The 9,786-nt window shown below is 56.2% G+C and overlaps 1 long non-coding RNA gene across 3 annotated transcripts; it reads right to left on the minus strand.

Annotated features, from left to right (window-relative positions):
- Positions 1-4,233: 4,233 nt before the first annotated feature.
- LOC112970542 lies at positions 4,234-9,471 on the minus strand. Of its 3 annotated transcripts, none has more exons than XR_003255060.1 (3): positions 9,052-9,471; positions 7,129-8,888; positions 4,234-6,980 (listed from the first exon to the last, which is right to left on the minus strand). It is a non-coding gene; the product is annotated as an uncharacterized LOC112970542 (long non-coding RNA). The 3 variants fall into 3 exon arrangements; XR_003255059.1 differs by having other exon boundaries at positions 7,106-8,888; XR_003255058.1 differs by having other exon boundaries at positions 4,234-6,753; positions 6,851-8,888.
- Positions 9,472-9,786: the final 315 nt, after the last annotated feature.

Below are 9,786 nucleotides of genomic sequence, written 5' to 3' on the forward strand. Positions count from 1 at the left end.
GCACTGGGCGGCAGAGCGATTAAGCACTGCCCCGTCCACACCACCTTCTCCTCCGTGTGCCGGCGGGAAGCAAAGGGCAGCTCTGCCCTTGCGTGTGGTGCTGCGGCCGCGTGTTGCAGGAGCGGCGCCGATGACCAGCAATAAAACGTAGGAAAGTAACAACCTAACCCACCGTCATAACGAATGACCGCGAATCCAGTTCCTTCTTCACAAATGTTGTAATTGCGGTAATTAACTACCGGGCCGTTCGGTTGTGTGACCGCCGCTACGGCACGCGATCCATCACAATTTGCAGCGGTAAGAGCGCGTTAAGCCTATCGTCAGCTGTGACAGCCGGTTGCCTGAGCACGCTGGTGCCGTGGGCACCCCGAGCCCACGGGCTCGTGCAAAGCAGCCCACGCTGTTGCGGTGTTTCACGGTGACACGCGTGGCCGGGGGCGCAAATGCAGCGTTAAATAATAAACCTGTCCACGGTAAGAGGGSACTAACACACTGCTGCCGCGGCCAGCACGCTGGGGCGCTGCTCTCTCGCCCCGCACGGACGCGCTGCTCCCTCCGCGCGCACACGCCTGGTCCCAGGTCCCTGAGTTAAATTGCCAGGAGCGAACGGAGCAGAGACGGGGCAGCCGCCGAGCGCAAACCCGCCCGCGCGCTTCCCTTTCCCGCGGGGTGTTTGGGAACCACCTTTCACAGCTCGTTCATCACCCTGCTCCTAGAAACCGCTTTCGCCTTAAGAGAAGCTTGCACTTATTCCGAGGCAAGGCTCAACCCGGGGGAGAGGTTTGAACTATCCCCTCCCGTACCTGATTCATCTTCCGCCGCGTGTCGTTCCCTCCCAACAGCAGGAGTCCCAGCTCAAGGAGAGACTAGGGAAGGAGAAGGAGGCCGTGTGGAAGCGCACACGGTACAACTATATCATCGCCGGGAAAAAGAAAAGAGTTGGTCATTAAGACAAATAAGATTAGCACGGCGAGGCGCTGGATAATTAAAACAGTTGTCCTTATGCAAAATTCAGCAGCGTTCCCAAATGTCCGTGCCAGACAAATTGCACCATCTGGTCAGCGAGATAAAGTCTTCCAGCAAGGACGTTGCAGGCAAGAGGTTCTCGGCCGCAAGCCAGGGCCACTGGGATCCCCAAACCCGGGGCGACGCGCTCTCCTCCCGACTCCGAAGCGCGTGCGGGGCATCCGCAGGGCATCGCCGTTCGGAGAAACCGTGCAGGCAGATCCTGGCTCTGCCCTTCCTCGCACGGGTGACCTCCCCGGCGCGCCGGGCGCACGCGGCCTCTTTCGGCACGCGAGGCGCCTTGCTGACGTCAGCCCGCCTTAAGGCTGCTTGCGTTATACGGTGTTTTGGGGCACCGGACGTACCGGGGGGCAGGGGACCGCGGGGTGTGCTTGCACCCTTCCCCGGCGCTGCCACGGGTGCCCTGGAGCCGCCTCCGCGAAACAGCCCAGGAGCAAAAAGCAGTCGCTTTATATTGGGGTCGGGGGCAGAAGTTCTCCTGTGCGACCCTGTAAGCTCAGAAATCCAATGGTTTTAATTGCTTTATTTAATTATTAATTATTTAATTGCTTTATACGTGGTACTAATCCCCTTGACTGTGCCGCGACATCAAAAGACCTGCTGAAGACCTTTCTCTCCTCTAAAAAAAGAGCCCTCAAAGAGAGTAAATATTCATGCACACCTGCCCATTCGGAATGAAAGGAGAGTGAATCAATAGTTTTCCTAGCTCAGTAGCCTCCCGTCGAGTGGCCTGGTATTTGAGGTGTTATATATAGTTTGCCTTTATGAAATTCCGTTTGATACAAGTTTAAAAATGGGGCAAGCATGGTGCATCGTAAAGCAGAGCTGTTTTCCGTATTAMGCCACACGGCAAAACACCCATCCGCGCTCTGAACGCCGCATGGCAAACTGGCGTTTTGACCCTGCCGGCAGGACGCTGTTTTCAGCTACCCAGGGGACGGGCCGGGCTCGTAAAGACGCCGGTGCACAGCTCGCGCTCCGCTCCCCGGCGGGATGAGGGGCCGCCGCGAGCGCAGCCAGGCGCCGCTGCTGAACCGGCGACCCCGAGCGCACCGGCGGCTCCGCGACGCAGGGACGGCTGCGCACAGCCGCCGCGCTAATGCGGGCAACATCCGGGACTTCGCCAAGCAGAAGCTCCGTCTTTAAGTTTGCAACCAGATAAACTGGAAAAAATCAGTACTTTCATGGGCAGGTTTTTGAAAGCAATGGTATAGGGATGGAGATAGATATATATATATTTTTATATATATATATATTTGTGTGCGTGTGTGTGTGTGTGTGTGTGTGTGTGTGTATATGTATGTATATATATTTTAAAGAAAAGGAAAATAAAGCTCATTCAGAACCAGATTCCTGACACACATTTTTGAAGATGACTGAAGCCACCTCCAGGACGAATTCACCTGGAGGTGGGAACTCAGCTAGTCTTACTTCTCCCCGCCTTCAAAGCGCTCTACTTCCCCCCCAAAGTTCTCAAATAATAACTCATGTCTGCGTGTCACATCATTGATCAAACCACTCTTTGAGATCGTATTTTTCCATCTACATCTTTGCTTATAATCAGCTCCTCAGACCACGGGGATGTGAGGTTTCTGGCAGAGAAGATAAAACCCTCTTTATGGTGCTGACTTTTTTGATTAATACGCGGAGTTAGGTGTAGAGTCATTTCTATTAGGTGAACGTAACGACCTGCAAGGCGACAAAAGGGCGTTTCAATTCTGATCGCAGTCTTTCGCGCGTGCATAAGCCCCCGCGGGCAACTTCCCCCGGGAGACGTCGGGCAGGCAGCCGGCAGGAGTCGCGCGCTCCGGCAGCGCGCAGCTACCTGATAACTCCGGAGCCGGCCTCGAATTTATTCAAGAGCCGGCAGGGATCATCGGAGCCAGTTATCACTTAGCCCTGGCAAAAATAGCCGTCTGGAAACGGGTTGCTATAGGAAGGAGTGCCAGGCATTGCGGATATATGGGGCGCTGATGGGGCTGTCTCTGCCGTACCACCAGGCTCTCGCCGCGCCGTGGAAGAGTTAACGCAAAGCCCCATCGGCTAAACTGGAAGAAACGGGCCAAACGGCTCCGGGGTCAGAGAGGCAGAGCCACATCGGAGGGGGGAAAAGTGGTACATTTGCATTCTTGCACGAGGAGAAACCAGTCCCCGTGGGTGACTGCTAATGATGAGCAGCTTAACATGCTTATCTGATTGCTTGTGCTGTGTTTTTTTTTCCAGAAAACAGCTTATATTGCAAACAAAACAAATATTGCACTTCCTGAACTTAGCCAGTTACCGGCTGACTCCGTTAAAGCCCCCGAGCGAGCAGGGCGGCGCTGATGAGGCCGCGGCGGAAAGGTTCGTCCTGCCGAACGCCCCCCCCCCCCGCCGGCGGCGTCCCCCTCCGCGTGCAAAACCCTCTGGGCAAGCTCGGCCACGCGCCAGCTTTCCCATGGGATGACAGTACCATCCGCACTCGCGCTGCACTCCGGCTTTGCGGTCTGATCAAGCAGATGCTGAGCAGGTCATGGTAACGTCTCAGCGGACATCAGACTCCAGAAGTGCCGGAGCAGCTTTCTGCTTTTCACAAAGGACTCCATGAAAACTGCGTCCCAGTGAACACTGGACCAGATGCCCAGATTCCCAGCGAAATCACAGAATTTCCTCCACTGACTTCCATGGAAGTCCGACGAAATACTTAAGGCACAACTCTACAGTGCATTTGATAATCCAACATGCGTAAAAGTTTGCATAACTTAAAAACGTTTTTTTTTTTCAATGGGTCCGTGGCTCAGTGCCTGTGCCACATCTCCAGCCCCGTTTCTGCACACGGCGGGAGGCAGCAGCGCTCCTGCAGCCGTGCCTGTGCCACCGTCCCCGCGGGCGGAAGCCGGAGGCAGAGGCCCCGGCAGCCAAGCGGGAGCAGCTTCCCGCGGAGCCTGCCGGGGGGGGGAAAGGCTCCTCTCAGGCGGGAGGGATCGGACCATGTGTTTAACCCCACTTTAAGCGCGGGGTGCTCGGCTGCAGTTGTGCAGCGGTCAGCCTGACCCGAAAGCRTTAATTTGCACCCGTTTTGTTCCTCTGCGAGGGCTTAATGTGCTTGCTTTAATCATTCAGGACGCGGAATGCCTATAAAACGTCAGCAAACCATGTAACGGTTATTATAAGTTATTTTTTATTACTGCTTCAATAACTATAAACTCCATTTGGTAACATCAATTACATTAATATAAGCACCCCCGGTTCACTCATTATAATTACAGCRGCTCCTTAAGCGCTAAGTTCGGAAGAAAACGCCCGTTTATCCCCAGGAGAGCAAAGCCCGGGTTTTGCCCCTCCCCGGGCGTTCAGGCACTTTATCGAGGAGAGCAAAGCGCGCGAGGCCGACCGCCAAAGCAGCAGCTCGGAGACACCGGTTTTCACCGCGGGCTCATTTGGGACGCACGGCGCAACGGGAGCGAGGGCAGGAGGCGTTGCAGCCCGCGCCGCGCGGGCGGATGGGCGGGAAGGACGCGGGTCGGAGGGGCAGCGTTTCCCGCGCCGGGCTGCGGGGAGCCGGAGCTCAAGGGTGTGGGTGCGCGTGAACGGGGGCAAGCACCCCTGTCCCAGACCCAAATCACAAATTAGCAAAGCACCCTAATTGCAGATTGGCCAGGCACCGCCGCTGCCATCAGCTATAGGAAGGTAAAATTCCTAATGGCCAAGCAAGGATGTTTTAACGTCAATAATTTATTTACTTTAAATAGTCAGCTTAATTGCTCAAAATGCATTTCCTTCCTTTTCCTCCTACATGCAAAAACTCTGTATTGTCCTTTTGTCACAGGAAAGGCAGCGGGACRTAACCGCACGCACGGGACAGCTCTTGCACTGGGGTTCCTTGTAATCCTGGTGTCCCGTGGCTGCCGCAGGCGCCCCGGCTCCCGTGCTGGGCTCCCGCCGCGGGTGCTTTTGCTGCCAGTCTGGCAGCTCTGCAAACACAGCAGCGGCCAGCRCTGACTAGTCTACGAGCAGAAAAAAAATCCTCTGGTAAATGCTACTCGTTTTGCTCAGCTGCTGGTTAATAGTGTTGAATTTTGTCCTACCTACAGYCTTCCCTGTTATTTAAGAATAACTCGCACGTTCTTAAATATATGAGGCATTGCTCGACACTTTGCCCACGAGCCRAGGGCTGTAAAAACTCTTGGATAACACAGGAACCAACTAAACGACCAAACCGTCTACTCGCTTTGCAATAATCAGCTCTATGTCCGCAACCAGCGCAGGACTGCACCGCTTGATRTAAGTATTTACTCACGTTAACACTCTGTGCGTAACAGGCTGCGCTCCTTCCACAACAAAGAGTCAGCGTATGGAGACTATTTACTTATTAAGTGTATTTATTCTATTTGTATGTATTTATTGCATTTATGTCTGTTTGGTTTTTGCATTTATTCARTGTATTTACTTAATTCCTTGTGAAAGCTGCACCAGATTTTCAGTTTATACCTATCATCACCAAATATAAATAATAATAATAATAAAAAAAAGTCCTTGTTATGGCTCCTGCGTAGAAGACTGTTCCCATTAGCATTGAAAACTGATGCTGCCAAAAGCAATATTGGCCTATTTCTGCCATGAGAATCATGCGCGATTACGCTGCCTAACAACGCAAGCAATAAACGTATTAAGAGAATAGCGCCCGCGCGCCCCGTGCACACAGTACAGCCCGCGCCGAGCACGATGTACAGCTATGTACGATCGCTGCCGCGGGAAACGGGGGGCGGGTCGCTAATTCTGGAGGTGTTTCCTGCCGACCGCATCGGAGTCCCCAGGCCAGGCTGGAGGAAAAGCCCCTTTGGGGCAGGTCCTTCGCCGGGGGGCTCCCGCGTCCTGCTGCAGCCCACCGCCGGCCCCCACGGCTTCCTCCGCAGCCCGGAAACCCGCGACGACCGCGACGGCACGCCCGGAGCAACGCGGCCGCCTTGGGCGCCGGCTGCTTTACTGCACGCAYCCCTTTGGGCTTGCAAACGCCGCCGGTGCACGGGCTCTCGTGCACGGGCAAGCGGACCAGGCACAGGTTTTTACTTGTTTTGCCTTTTCCTTCGCGGTGGGCCGGGATTTCCGCTCTGCTTTGCCTGAAATGGTGGCTCCATCTGCTGGCTCCCGGACACAAAATCACATCTTTTGCCCTCAACGGCAAGATTTCAGAGCCGGCTAATCGCTGTCGGCGGCACAGCTCGTGCAAAGGTGCTTCGTCGCCTTCCCAGCCCGGAAAAAACGTGCATTTCCCTCCCAGCGTAGCAATAAAACAGACGGCGGCGACGCTGCCGGGCGCTCGTGCTGAAACAGGGGACGATCCAGCCGGCAACGACCAAGGAACGGCAGCACGTCATCCCGGCGGCGGCAGGGGAGCCCGAAGGCMGCACGCAGAGCCGCGGGACCGGTGAGCAGCGCGTCCCGTGTCCCCGCAGCCCCTTCGTGGTTATTATTATTATTACTATTATTATTATTTGTATCTACGGGAGTCGGACACCGAGGCGACACGCACGCAGGGACAAGGGTGGCTTTGAGCGAGATGCAACGCTATCATTAATGGATTTGGTGGGCAAAGGCACTGAGAAATAAGGACGTTCAACATCCATCAGCAAACCCTGTAATCATCAGCTTGGGCAAGCTGTAATGACTGTATTACTGCAGCACGAAGAGCAACGCGGTCTTGCAGCTGTATGATAGATGAAGAACAAAATGTGTTTTCCTAAACATCTGCAAGGCAGGCAAGAAACAAATTAACCTGTTTTAATTATGTCTGGTGATGCAATGGTTTGAGTACGACCTTTCTCGCCCTTTTTACCWAGCCTACCATCATTCATTGCAGCTAACGAAGCAGCGGAGCTCTTGGCCYGAGAGATCTCCACCACCAGTACGGTGCCGAATTGCTGCACAGGCGACTTCAATCACCCTCTAGCGGGGCAGGTCGCTTTACGTTTGGGCTATAGAGGGAAGAAGAGCTCAGTTTGAGGCGTAAATAACTGTATGGATGTGGAAGACAAGACCTGAGCATCACCCATTTGTTACCCAGACCTAGATCTGCTAGCAAAGATCAGATGATGCCCACCGCAAGGATCAGATGATGTCCACCGCAAGGATCAGATGATGTCCACCGCGAAGACCAGATGATGTCCACCGCGAAGACCAGATGACGCCCACCGCGAGCAGCGGCTGTGCGTTTTCTTTGTTCCTGGACGATTCCTGCCCAACCTGGGAGATCCTGGATGCGGGAAGAGGATGGAGATTCAGGAGGCTGCTTTTCTGCCTCCTCCCACGTGGGTCCCGGAGCTTGGCTCCCAGCCGYGACACCCCCCCCACTCCTGTTCCCTGCGGAGCCCACAGCACGCCGCTGCTCTGCGGAACAAGAAGAACGGACGATGTTCAAAAGAAATAATCTATGAACACTTGCTTCGTGGCCCAGCGTCCCGTTCGGGCGCCCCGGGCTGGGCCGGGTTCGGCGGCAGCCGGCCGAGCCTCCTGCCGCGCGCGCAGAGCCCAGGCGGGATGCAAAACCCCGCGGGAGACGCAGACGCCGCAGACCAGCTTCACTAGCGGCAGCATCCGCTCGCGTCGCTCCGTTCCGTGGGACGAAGCTGGGGCTGGAACCACACCAGGAGGACTTCCGACCTGCYGGAAAGGGGCTGCCGAGGACGCAGCCGGTGCCGGGGGATGGCGGCACGCGGGAGAGCAGCAGAGCCACGCGGGCGTCCTCGGCAGCGACTCCGCCGGTCCCTCGCCGAACCTCAGCACTCTCTTGCGACCGGCACCGGCTGGGACACAGGGCTGGATCCCGCGTGCTTTGAAGTGAGGATTCGGCAACGAGTCAGGACAAAAGAAAAAAAGAAACCTAATTCTGCTCCGAACGGGAAGAAAGCAGCTCTCTGAAGATCAAACAGGAGCGCAGCCCAGGTGCAAAGCAAAAGCAACCTTACTAAGAGCACTTTGAAGCAAAAATCTAAAATGCACCTAGAATATTTTTAATTATTAGAAATATAAACAGCTATAGTTTACAACGTTGGCGTAAACGGCCCTTTACCCTAGAGGGTCCCTGAAGGCTCCCGCGAGCTGACCGCCGTTATTCCTTCGCTCAGAACCGCAACGAGCAGCCGCCGCTTTTTGACTGCTGCAGCCGAGGCGCGAAGGGGGCTGAGAAACTCGCTGCCGTTGGGGCAGGCGCAATAACACGTCAAACGCCCCTCACGTCCCTAAGGGCACAGCCGGCGCCGGGCTGCGCTTTCGGCCCCGCCGGGAGCGCGTTCAGCCGCTGGCCCTCGCGCCGTAGCTGCGATCCCAATCCCGGAGCAAAGCAGGCTCTTTGCGGTGTCTCCTCCACCTCCTTCGGCGCTTGTTAGGAAACTAAATTAAAAATGAAAAAAGAAAACACACAACCCAAGGGGTCTGGGCCGGATTTTAAAGCTTGCTTATTGCAGAAAAACGCGCACGCCGCCCTCCTTTCCCTTTGCTCCCAGCCTGCGAAGCATCTCCCGACGAAGCTCGCGTGGGTGGCCGGCCGGCGCGCCGCCCGCGCCCAACGCGGGGCATCATCGCACACGAGCCGGGGACAACAGCCTCCGGCGGGTTTTCGAGTTTGTGTCAAATACCCTTCAGAGAAGAGGGGAAACGGCGAGGAGCTCTGGCGCCGGTGGACGAGGCAGGCAGGCCTGGCGAAGGATCTCACCTCTGCAAGGGATGAGGGGACGAGGGCTAAACCGGCGCGGCTGGTGGTTTAGACCCGCATCGAGCTGTCCTCTCCCTCGCGTCACCTTCCTCGCGACCCCCCCCCAGCAGGGCCGACGGGAAGCCGTCGCCCCCGCCGCGGCCGGCACCGCGCCGTTTTGTGCACCTGCAGACTGAGGAAAGGAAACAAAGCTACGTGGCTTCTCTTTTTTATACCGGGATTCCTTTGACGATTTATACTGCCTTCAAAAAGGCTTTTACACTGACATGACAGTGTGAAAATATCACAACTCTTATTTATATAAAAGAGCAAAAAGTATGTAGCCCAGACCTTACCGGGGAGAGTCGACAGAGCCCGAGGCTGACGCTGGGCTTCCCGGGGCCAATGCCAGGCTTCCCAGGGCCAATGCCCGATTTTCCCAGGGCCGATGCCCGATTTTCCCAGGGCTGATGCCGGGCTTCCCAGGGCCGATGCCCGATTTTCCTGGGGCCGATGCTGGGCTTCCCAGGGCCAACACCGGATTTTCCCAGGGCCGATGCCGGGCGTCCCGCTGGCTGCTCTCCAAACCCCTCGCCGGACACAGGGGCAACAGAGGCTGCGGGGCAGTGATTGCACCGGGCAACGTTGCAYGACTGGCGGCGACTCTTCCACGAGCACGTGGCTCGTTCCGGCTGCTCCAGCTGATTCCGCTAGGAGCGCGGCAGAAATCAAGAAGTAACTGCCCAGGCCAGAGACGCGTTGCCGGCAAAGCCCCACCAGGCGCAGCCCCGGTGGCACGGCCGCAGCCGGCAGGTCGCCCCGCGCCGCCGCCGAGGAGCTGCGTTCCCCGAAGCCGCTATTTACAAGGAAAAAAATTAATTTAGAATGAAGCCCTCTCCCCCCCCCCACCCAAAAAAGGATATTTTTATCACTCTGTCCATTTCTTACGAGAAAAGCAACCGTCCCGCCGAGAGCTGCTTTTGGGCCGAACGCAGCAGAACGGTGGTTTGAAGCCGTCCGTAGCCGCTGGTCGCTCACCCTGGTGGCGCCAGTGGCGTGAAAGCCAGGCGAAGGGGATGCAGAGGGAAGCC

Source organism: Apteryx rowi, unplaced genomic scaffold (genome assembly GCF_003343035.1).
Source record: "Apteryx rowi isolate R43461 unplaced genomic scaffold, aptRow1 scaffold_4, whole genome shotgun sequence".
NCBI classification, from domain to species: domain Eukaryota; kingdom Metazoa; phylum Chordata; class Aves; order Apterygiformes; family Apterygidae; genus Apteryx; species Apteryx rowi.